This window comes from Coffea arabica, chromosome 8e, assembly GCF_036785885.1.
Source record: "Coffea arabica cultivar ET-39 chromosome 8e, Coffea Arabica ET-39 HiFi, whole genome shotgun sequence".
Taxonomy (NCBI): Eukaryota; Viridiplantae; Streptophyta; class Magnoliopsida; order Gentianales; family Rubiaceae; genus Coffea; species Coffea arabica.
In genome coordinates this window covers 6,686,858-6,696,715 of record NC_092324.1, presented here as the reverse complement: position 1 = coordinate 6,696,715, position 9,858 = coordinate 6,686,858, and the positions used below count along the sequence as shown (strand labels likewise).

The following is a 9,858-nucleotide window of genomic DNA, read 5'->3' as shown; positions in this document are numbered from 1 at the left end:
TACGGAAAACGCGAATAAAAACGCGCCTTCAACTCGCGTTTTTGAAGTCGCGTTTCCTGCACAAATCTTGCAGGAATGAAAACGCGACTGTGATGGAAAACGCGACTTTGAGTCGCGTTTCTGAAGTCGCGCTTTTGAGTCTTGATCCAGGCTTGAAAACGCGACTTCCATTAAAACGCGACTTTAGGTCGCGTTTTGAAGGCGCGTTTTCTTTTCTGCAGGCGCAGAATTGAAAACGCGATTCTGAGAAACGCGACTTGGAGTCGCGTTTTCTTGGAAAACGCGTTTTCTGCTTCGATTTTTAGCAGAATTTCAACTTTTAAAAAATTACAAAAGGTACCCCAATGACTCAAAATGCATCATAGATCATTTGTTTGCCAATTTTAATGGCTGGAACAAATGTAAAACATTAAAAACATGCATTTTACCCCTTTATAATGAATCAAAAACACCTTTAACGTAAATCGAGGGGTTGAGTTGCTTGATCAAAGTTTGCCCTTTTCACCTCAAATGGTCATTCTTGCTTCCATTTGCCAACCCTATAACACAAAAACAACAAATTAACTAAAACACTTATTTAAGTCTAAAAATCACAAAAAATTAACACAAATAACATAAACATTGGGTTGCCTCCCAATTAGCGCTTTTGTTTATAGTCGTTGGCTCGACTGAAAGAGTTGAATCACTTTAGAGCATTAGGGAGCGATTTTCTCCCCATGGGTCGAAACTCCCGAGCCAATCCACCATGTGGTGAACCATGCTTTGATCTTCATAGTCCAATTTCCTCAAATGCCAAGGAGGAATATTAGACTTGTCATAGAGAGGCTCAACTTCACCTTGGAGTGGATTTTGCTTGTCTTTTCTGAATTGGCTCAACTTTTCACCATTTTCTTCATGGAATGGCGAATTTATTAAGCCAACTTCCATCCTTATCTTCTCCTCCTTTGTTCCTACACCATGAAAGTTAGTACCAAGGGCATTTATAAATTTAACTTCTTCGGTCCTTTCTTGGTTAACCTTTTCATCATATGGCATATTAGAAACAAGAGCAGTAGGCTCTATACTCCCTTCTTTATTATCCAAATTGAATTCCAATTCCTCACCATTAACCCGTAATATAAGCTTACCTTTTTCTACATCAATTATAGTTCGTGCAGTGGCTAAAAACGGTCGTCCTAGAATAATTGGCATTCTCACATCTTCTTCAATATCTAAGACAACAAAATCCACAGGTATTATAGATTGTCTTACCTTTATGAGCACATTTTCCAAAATACCCGTGGGACGTGTGATTGACCGATCCGCCAATTGCAATGTAATATTGGTAGCTTTTAGCTCTTGAAGTCCCAATCTCCGGGCAACCGATAACGGCATAAGTGACACACTTGCACCTAAATCACATAAAGCATTAGAAAAATGCAATTGACCAATAGTGCAAGGAATAGAAAAGCTTCCCGGATCTTTCAATTTAGGAGGGAGTTTATTCTTAATCAATGCACTACACTCTTCCGTTAATGCTATCATCTCATTATCTACAATTTTCCTCTTCTTTGACATGATGTCTTTCAAGAAACGTGCATAAGAGGGAATCTGTGTTATAGCATCAATGAAAGGAATGTTAATGTGCAATTGTTTAAACATTTTGAAGAACTTTTCAAACTCCCGATCCTGTCCATCTTTCTTCAACCTGTGAGGAAAAGGTATCACATTAGAATTTAATTTGGGATGAAGTGCATCAATATCAATGATAACATGATCATTTTGACTTTCTTGCTCCCCTTCAATTGCTTGCTTCTTGTCTTTTTCACCACCTGAATTTTCAAAATCGAATCACTCAACCGTTTTACCGCTTCTAAGAATGATTGCATTGACATGCTCTCTCGGATTCACTTCGGTTTTACTTGGTAATTCACCAGGGTTTCTATTGTTGATCACATTGGCAATTTGACCAATTTGAACCTCCAAGTTTCTGTACATCCCAGCTAATTGGTCCAACCGCCCCTCAACTCGCTCGAATCTATCCGAAGTCACCTTAGCAAGTTTTTCCACCGCGATCTCCCAACTTGGTTTAGTTTCAGCCTGTGGTTGCCTTGGTTGAAATCCCGGCGGATTGGTTGGCCTTTGTTGATTGCCTTGATCTTTCCATCCAAAGTTTGGATGATTTCTCCACCCCGGATTGTAAGTATTCGAGTAGGGATTATTTGGGGCATTTCGGTTGTAATTATTGACAAATTGTACCTGCTCAGAATCAACACACTCATTAATATCATGTTCACCTCCACAGAAAGAGCAACAAGCTACGTGTGCATTAGATGAACTTGGACCATCTCCACCTTGTCTACTTAGCAATTTCATCACATTATTCATTTGAGCACTCAGCATATTGAGAGTGTCCATTTCTATCATACCTGCGTGACGTCTCGTATTACCTCTTTCATTGGCCCATTGGTAGTTATTTGCTGCCATTTCTTCTATCAAATTATGAGCCTCTTGGGGTGATTTACCCATTAAAGCTCCACCTGCAGCTGCATCAATCATAGTTTTAGTAGAAAAAACTAAACCATTATAGAAGGTTTGTATGATTAACCATTCCGGCAGTCCATGATGTGGACATTTCCGAAGCAAATCTCTAAATCTTTCCCATGCCTCATATAATGATTCACCTTCCAATTGGCTAAAACTAGTGATATCCATTCTAAACTTAGCAGTCTTACCTGGTGGAAAATACTTATTTAAGAATGCTCTTGATAGTTCATCCCATCCAGTGAAAGTATTAGGAGCATGAGAGTGTAGCCAAAGTTTGGCCTTATCTCTCAATGAAAATGGGAATAATCTTAGCCTTATAGCATCATCACTAACTCCATTCATTTTAATTGTATCACAAATTTCCAAGAATGTAGCTAAGTGTGTATTAGGATCTTCTACTGCATTACCTCCAAATTGAGATTGTTGAACCATTTGGATAAGTGATGGTTTAATCTCAAAATTGTTAGCATTTACCGTAGGCCTTACTATGCTTGTTTGAGATCCTTGTGTTCCCGGTAGAGTATAATCTCGTAGAACTCGCCTATTTTGGTCATTTTCCGCCATTTCTTCTTCAAATGGTAGTTCTATCAAAATGTCCTCTATCGGTTGCCAAATCTCTTGTTCCTCTTGCTGTTGTGTGTGCCTCCTTTGTCTACGTAGTGTCCTCTCAATTTCTGGATCGAAAGGTGTAACTTCCCGAGACGCCCGGTGCATACACTACAAACAGAAATAAGAGATATTATGCAATTTCAATTGTCAAAAACTGATTACAATATAAGATTAAATATAATCAGCTCAACTAATAAAAATAAATCTGTCTAAATTAATAGAGTTGATTAGGCTCTAATATTGCCGCTCCCCGGCAACGGCGCCAAAAACTTGACGGGTTTTTACTTTAAGTGCAAGTTTAATTCCGATTTTACACCCGTTGGACTGCAAGTATACAGGTCGCAATTGTAGTACAAGATGTGTATCGGGTCGATCCCACGAGGAGCAATTAAAACAATTATTAGATACTAATTTACTCTATTATTTAGACTCACAATTAATTTGAGCAGAAACTTCAGATTTTAATTCAACTACAAAAATTCTTAAATAGATAAATGCAATATCTCAAGGGGAGTAGAATTCACTAAATATTAAGATCTAAGGATGTAGATTCCACTTATGACACAAAAGATCTAAAATGAATTAATTCAACACTTGTTACTGCTCTTGTTTAACCAAGGATTCATTTCCAGAAATACCAAAATCACATTCTCATGATAATAATGGGTTAAAACAGATTAGTTTGTCCTAATCTCTTGGTAAATACTAAATCTGTTCTTATTCACACATGAAATGCAGATTTCATCCACTTGAACGTATTTCTATTCTCATGAATATACAACTCAAGTTCTACTTGTGTCATTCCATTATTTTTACCATTTCTCAATGAATAAAAATAACTATAAACCTGCTATTGGTGATCAAGCAACAACAAGTAATCCAACATACACAAGTAGATAAGTTAATACAAGACATAACAAGAATGAATAACAATCACTTCATATCATTTGGCCATAAGTTTCATCTACTCCCTAGATAAAGAAAATTAGCTACTCATGAATGATAAAACACTCATAACTTCATTAATGTAAATCATCATGAATTACAAATACAAACAGAGTAAAGAAAGTCTTAGCCAAGATATGGTGAAGCCTTCCAAAAATCTCCTTTGTCTTGAACTTAGATGATTACAAGATGAAATCTCAATTGCCCCTTGCAAGTACCTAGCTAGAGAGAATATGTTTTTCTGTAAGAAGCTAAGCTACGAATGGTTCGCCAGACCTCCCTCAATGTCTCTGCATAAAAACTACTCAAAGGCTTATTTTTCCAAGTCAAATTCCAACTTTTGATTCCCCAAATCTAACTTTGTTATAATTGTCAATAACCAATATTTTTGACTTGAAAATAAGCCACTTTTCTTGCCCTTTTGTCTTCTGAAGCATGTGCACCGAATTCCCTTGCATCTTATAGCTGGAAAGTGGTGTGAACACAAGAGAATTGGCTGAGTCAAATTGCAGAATTTCGGCTATAAAACGCGCCTACACAAAACGCGGCATAACTCGCGTTTTGTATACTCGCGTTTTCACTCTGGCCTTATTTCAACTGCGATTTTCTCATTGATAAAGGCCAAACTAGCTTTTGTGCAAAACACAAAAGTTGTAGCCATTTGTGTTAGCTTTCCAATGCTTCAAGAATCATCCAAATCGGAGCTTTGTAGCCTGAGATATGATCGAAATACTGTCACCTGTTCAAACCTCTGTTTTAACTTCCGACCACAGGGTGCAGCTTCTGTATTCCAACGTTTTGCCCATGAAGATGGCAGAAATGGATTTCGATGTCTTCATAAGAATTGTAGGTCTCTTTCTTAGCTTTAAAATGGTATAAAAATCACCTCAATCCGATAAGTGTAGCTCCAGATATGGTCAAAATACTGAAAAGTGTCAAAACTGACTTGTATTGCATTTCCTCACTTGAACGTTTTTCACTTCATTCTTCTTGTTGCCACTTAAATTCATCACCAAATCTCTATTTTTCACCTCAATTGACCTCCTTTGGTGATTGATTCATTATTCCTGCATAAAAATGAAGTTTTTACTATTAAAATCAATAGAAATGCAATATTATCCACTTTTACCAAAAATATATAATTTTACCAAAAACCTCTTTATTTTAATTATAAAACTAAATAATCAACTCAAAATTAACTAATAAAATGCACTTAAAAATACGTAAAATAAACTCTTATCACATGACACATATGCAAAATTTGAGTTTCAAATTCAAATTTTGATTACGTGTCGTGCATCTAATAATGAAAGTGTATACACTGTCAATGTATAGAAAATTAATCTTTTTTTATAAGAACATATGTAAGAATTGCTAAGATTATTATTGAACTTATAAAGAGATTGATCATTCAATTAATTTCCTTCTTTTGTGTGTTAAATATGAATGAAGCAACTATTGTTGTCGAGACAATAAATTTCTGTAATATATTTCTTTTTGTTACATGTTAGTGCAAGAGAGTTGAAAAATAAATAGTCCACTTTGGCTAGAAAACAAGATTAGAGGGGCTGCACATAGGCTTTTTAGCCTTTTGGATGGCCTCAACTGTCATACATCCTTTTATTGAGCATATTAAGTACAAGTGACAAGCATTCCCCATGAATCCCAGTTCATTCAAAGAATCCAACAGTTCAATGGCTATATCTTACGAAAGAACTAGCTTTTCTCCATCTATTATAGTATTCGCAATAGTTTTGTCTAGAGGTGGTAAGAGTTTTGACTTTCATTACTATTCTAATTAGCAGTATGGTATTTCTCTATTTGAGCACTAGGTCTAGCTCCTACTCTTACCAGCGATGGAACGCCGATTGATCAAGAGATTGGATACATGTTGGATGTGCGACGCCCCACTTCTCCCGAGGGCGAACCCAAAGGTATCAGCGAAACGCCTGCCCAACTCTCGCCAGGACTCGGTACTGATTCAATTTAAACTCAATAATATCCCATCGATACTAAAAATCGAAGAGATACAGGAAGGTCAATTCCTTTATAAACGTTCAAGTCTTATAACATAATCTACCCAATTACTTTACACTCCCAAAATATACAGCTTCCAAAAATCAAATTCTAAACAAATACATTCACAATTCTAATCAAGTGAAGCATCAAGTAAGCTTCTCTAGAATTCCTCCCATTTCAGCTCCTGTTAAGAAAAATAAATCTAACGGGGGGAGCGGATGCTCGTGAGGCCAAGAAAACATGCAAGATACGTAGTTCAATAACAATAACACTGACACAATATGAAAACTATAACATTCAACTAGTTCTAAATTTATAAGAAACACACTTGAGTAGGATGCAGGAGCTTTAGGAGCTAATTTTCAATTGCTTTGCCCAAATTTGGTTCAAATACCTTCTCGTGACGACACCCCGTCACCCGGGTAGGTAATTAAATTCGGAGCACTTCACATATTCCATTTATGTTTTTGAGACGACTCGAGAGGTACCTCCCACCCAAATCACCAAATCGGTGTGGTACTTGCTATCGTTCAGAGGTCGATGAGACACCGCTCCAATCGACTTAGAATGTTTAATGGTTCTGAGACGATTCGAGAGGTATCTCCCACCCGAATCGGTGTGATACTTGCTATCGTTCAGAGGTTTAGGGTACTGAGACGATTCGAGAGGTACCTCCCACCAAATCGGTGTGGTACTTACAATCGTTCAGTGGTCGACGAGGCATCGCTTCAATCGAGGATTCCAAATAGGAATCACAAATACGAATCACATATACGAATCACAAAGACGAATCACATATACGAATCACAAATACGAATTACATATACGAATCACAAAGACGAATCACATATACGAATCACAAATACGAATCACATCCACATTCCTACGTATAAGTCGGATATGAATTCACATAGCAAAATTCAAATATAATTTCATTTGAAAGAGAACGAGTGTAGTAAAGTACACACTCGTCTCACAAAGTTCAAATTCATATAACGGATAAGAAACAGTTAACCACTTAGCAACAAATTCATGCACTTGGCACTCACCGAGTGATTCAAATAGCAAGTTCAAATGATGGTTTAGGCGTCTCCCGTGAGATTCTCTGGAAGGTCCTCTTGAGCGCCTGAGCATTTAATAATAAATTATCACTTATAAACCCCAATTACTAAGGAAGATTGCACCCTTGTACAATCTAAGAAAATTTCACGAGAATGTACCTTAATTACTCGTAAATTGAGACTCAAAAGTGGAGTTTTAAAACACAAGCAAAATTCGATTTTCATCTTTGAAATCGAGTGTAAAACGATCAAATGATATCGAAGGAAAAGAGAGTGTTTGAAAAACTCCATTTCCTTTAAGTTAGAAATTTTCAGATTTGTTACACTTACTTTGAAAAATCGTATCTCACTCTCTACACGTCCAAAATTGGAAAATATGGTACCGTTGGAAACTACTTCCAAAGTACTAAAAGTTCCTAGAATACACTTTTCCATGATTCCAAATGGAAGGTATCCAAAATTTGACTCAAAGTTGCTGTTTTAACACTAAGGCAGTTTTCGGGGTTGAATTTTGGCAAAGTTTGGAAATTCGGTAAAATTCGTACGATACAAACCAGCCTCTAAAATTTATAACAAAATTAGAGTTGCAAGTAGGGTTTAAAACACAACAAGCAGATCAAGGATCGGAGTTTTGAACATCAAGATATGATAGCTCAAAGTTACTAAAATTTCCTTGTTAATCAAGGGTTTTCCAAACTTAAATTATGAACTTTGGAAGTTTAGTTAAGCAGCGAAACGGACTCGGAATGGTACCAAATTTAGCAGTATAATACTACCATATAGGGACTATTTCTCTGTCAATTTTCATAGAAAAATATGTACGGAAAGTTGGTTAACGAAACCACTAAAGTCCCAAGAAGTTCCTCGGTAAATCTGCCTTGGACTTCCATTTTTCCGTTTTCAAAACGTTTGGCCAACAAAACACCTCAAACACGGTTCATTCTAGTAGTTAATGTCTAAAATATATCCAAGGTACATTTGATAGGTGATTTACACTAAGAAGCTTCGGATATCAAGTCCCAAATCATTGTTAGTTCCAAATCTGTCCAAATGCATGGTATTCCTTCACAAGACCAGATTCGAATTTTGATCATAAATCACTCAATTCAACTCAGAATTGAGCATGGTTGGTGGAGTTGGAAAATAGAATCATAAGGCTATATTTTCTCAGAAGAAACCGTTTTCAAAATCTGTCCATAACTAGCTCGTTCGTGAGCATCAAGTTACAGCTCATGTGCTGCCTTCCAGGAAGCAACGAAACAGAACAGTGAATTTCAAATGAATGGTTTGGCTTGTTCAAGTGGAACCAGGACATGCATTTTATACCAACGGAAAGCTGGGAATGTCTAGTTTCTAGTACCACAAACAGTACTCGATTTTGATATCGGAGTAACAAGTTATGGCCGAAAGAAAAAGACTGCCTGGGCAATCCAGGAAAGTTTTCCAATTTTGCTAAACCTTTGAAATCACTACAATTGACTAACAAAATCATGTTATTTTTCAATGAAACTTTCTACACCATTCCTGTAACATGTATACATTATAATCAAGCCATTAGAATCACTAAAAATCACCCTAAGGGTCACGGACAACATAGGGGCAGAATTGGAAAATTTTCACCTTCGCTCCCCTTTGAATTTCTACCAACAATACAACGTTATTCCACTACTTTAAGCACTAAACCAACATGATTAGTATCATCAATCACCAAATCAGTTCATCCAATCCAAGTAGGAGTTCATAGAGCCCACACAACAATTTTTCAACATAAACAAGTTACCCACATGCATGCAAGAGTTTAGATGTGCACTAGAACTTCCATAAATCAAGTTTCCAAGGTTTGATCATCACTTACTTGTTTCGATGTTCCAAAACAGAATTTTCGGTCCTTTCTTGGTCCAAGAAATCCGTGGAATGCAGCTCTTTTTCTTAGCTAGATGAACTCTCCAAGTATTAAGCTAAGTGTAGTTAAAATTTGGGGTAATTTGGTAGAGATTTGAAGTAGTTTGGTGCAAGATGGAGTGAAAAGATGAAGAAGCTTTTTGGTCTTCTTCTTTCCCTTGCTGTTCGGTTGTGTTGAGGTGAGAAATAGAGAGTGTTTGCTGATGGTGAGGCTTTCGTGAGAAGCTTGGCAATTGTGGGTTTCAAGTGTACGAAAGTCAACTCTTCAATAATGCGCGTACGCGCGCGTTTCGTGCTCGATTTCTCTCGAGTTTGTTTCACTAGTGCACTAAACCTCTAATGCACTTCCATTCATATAAATATTATTCACTTTTAATTGTCCCAAAATGAGGATTTAAAGTTTCTCAATTAAATCGCGCGTGTGAAAACGCATATTTTCATATTAGGCGCGATAAAGCGAAATCTCTAGGAAATTCTTATAACGATGGTATTATTAACTACTAATTGGGCATTTGAACATAAAAATACCTATTTTGAGACTAATGTACAAGCCTCCAATTTTTCAAACTTATTGTACTCTTAATCAGTTAAAATTTTCAAACACGTTTTCACTATTTTCACTAAACGAGACTTCAGAAATTAAATTTTGAAACGAGTCACTTTAAAAGTATAATTAAATTATAGACTCATGTAATTAGGTCTAAAAGGGTTAGAAAATAATATTCGAGACAATTGGCCAAATAAATATTTAAATAAGCTAAAAATAGGAATTTAAAATAAGTAAATTTACGAGTCC

The 9,858-nt window shown here is 36.4% G+C and overlaps 1 non-coding gene across 1 annotated transcript; it reads left to right on the top strand.

Annotated features, from left to right (window-relative positions):
- The first annotated feature begins 2,596 nt into the window (after positions 1-2,596).
- LOC113705168 (small nucleolar RNA R71) lies at positions 2,597-2,703 on the top strand. Its single transcript, XR_003451816.1, has one exon. It is a non-coding gene; the product is annotated as a small nucleolar RNA R71 (small nucleolar RNA).
- The last annotated feature ends 7,155 nt before the right edge of the window (positions 2,704-9,858 follow it).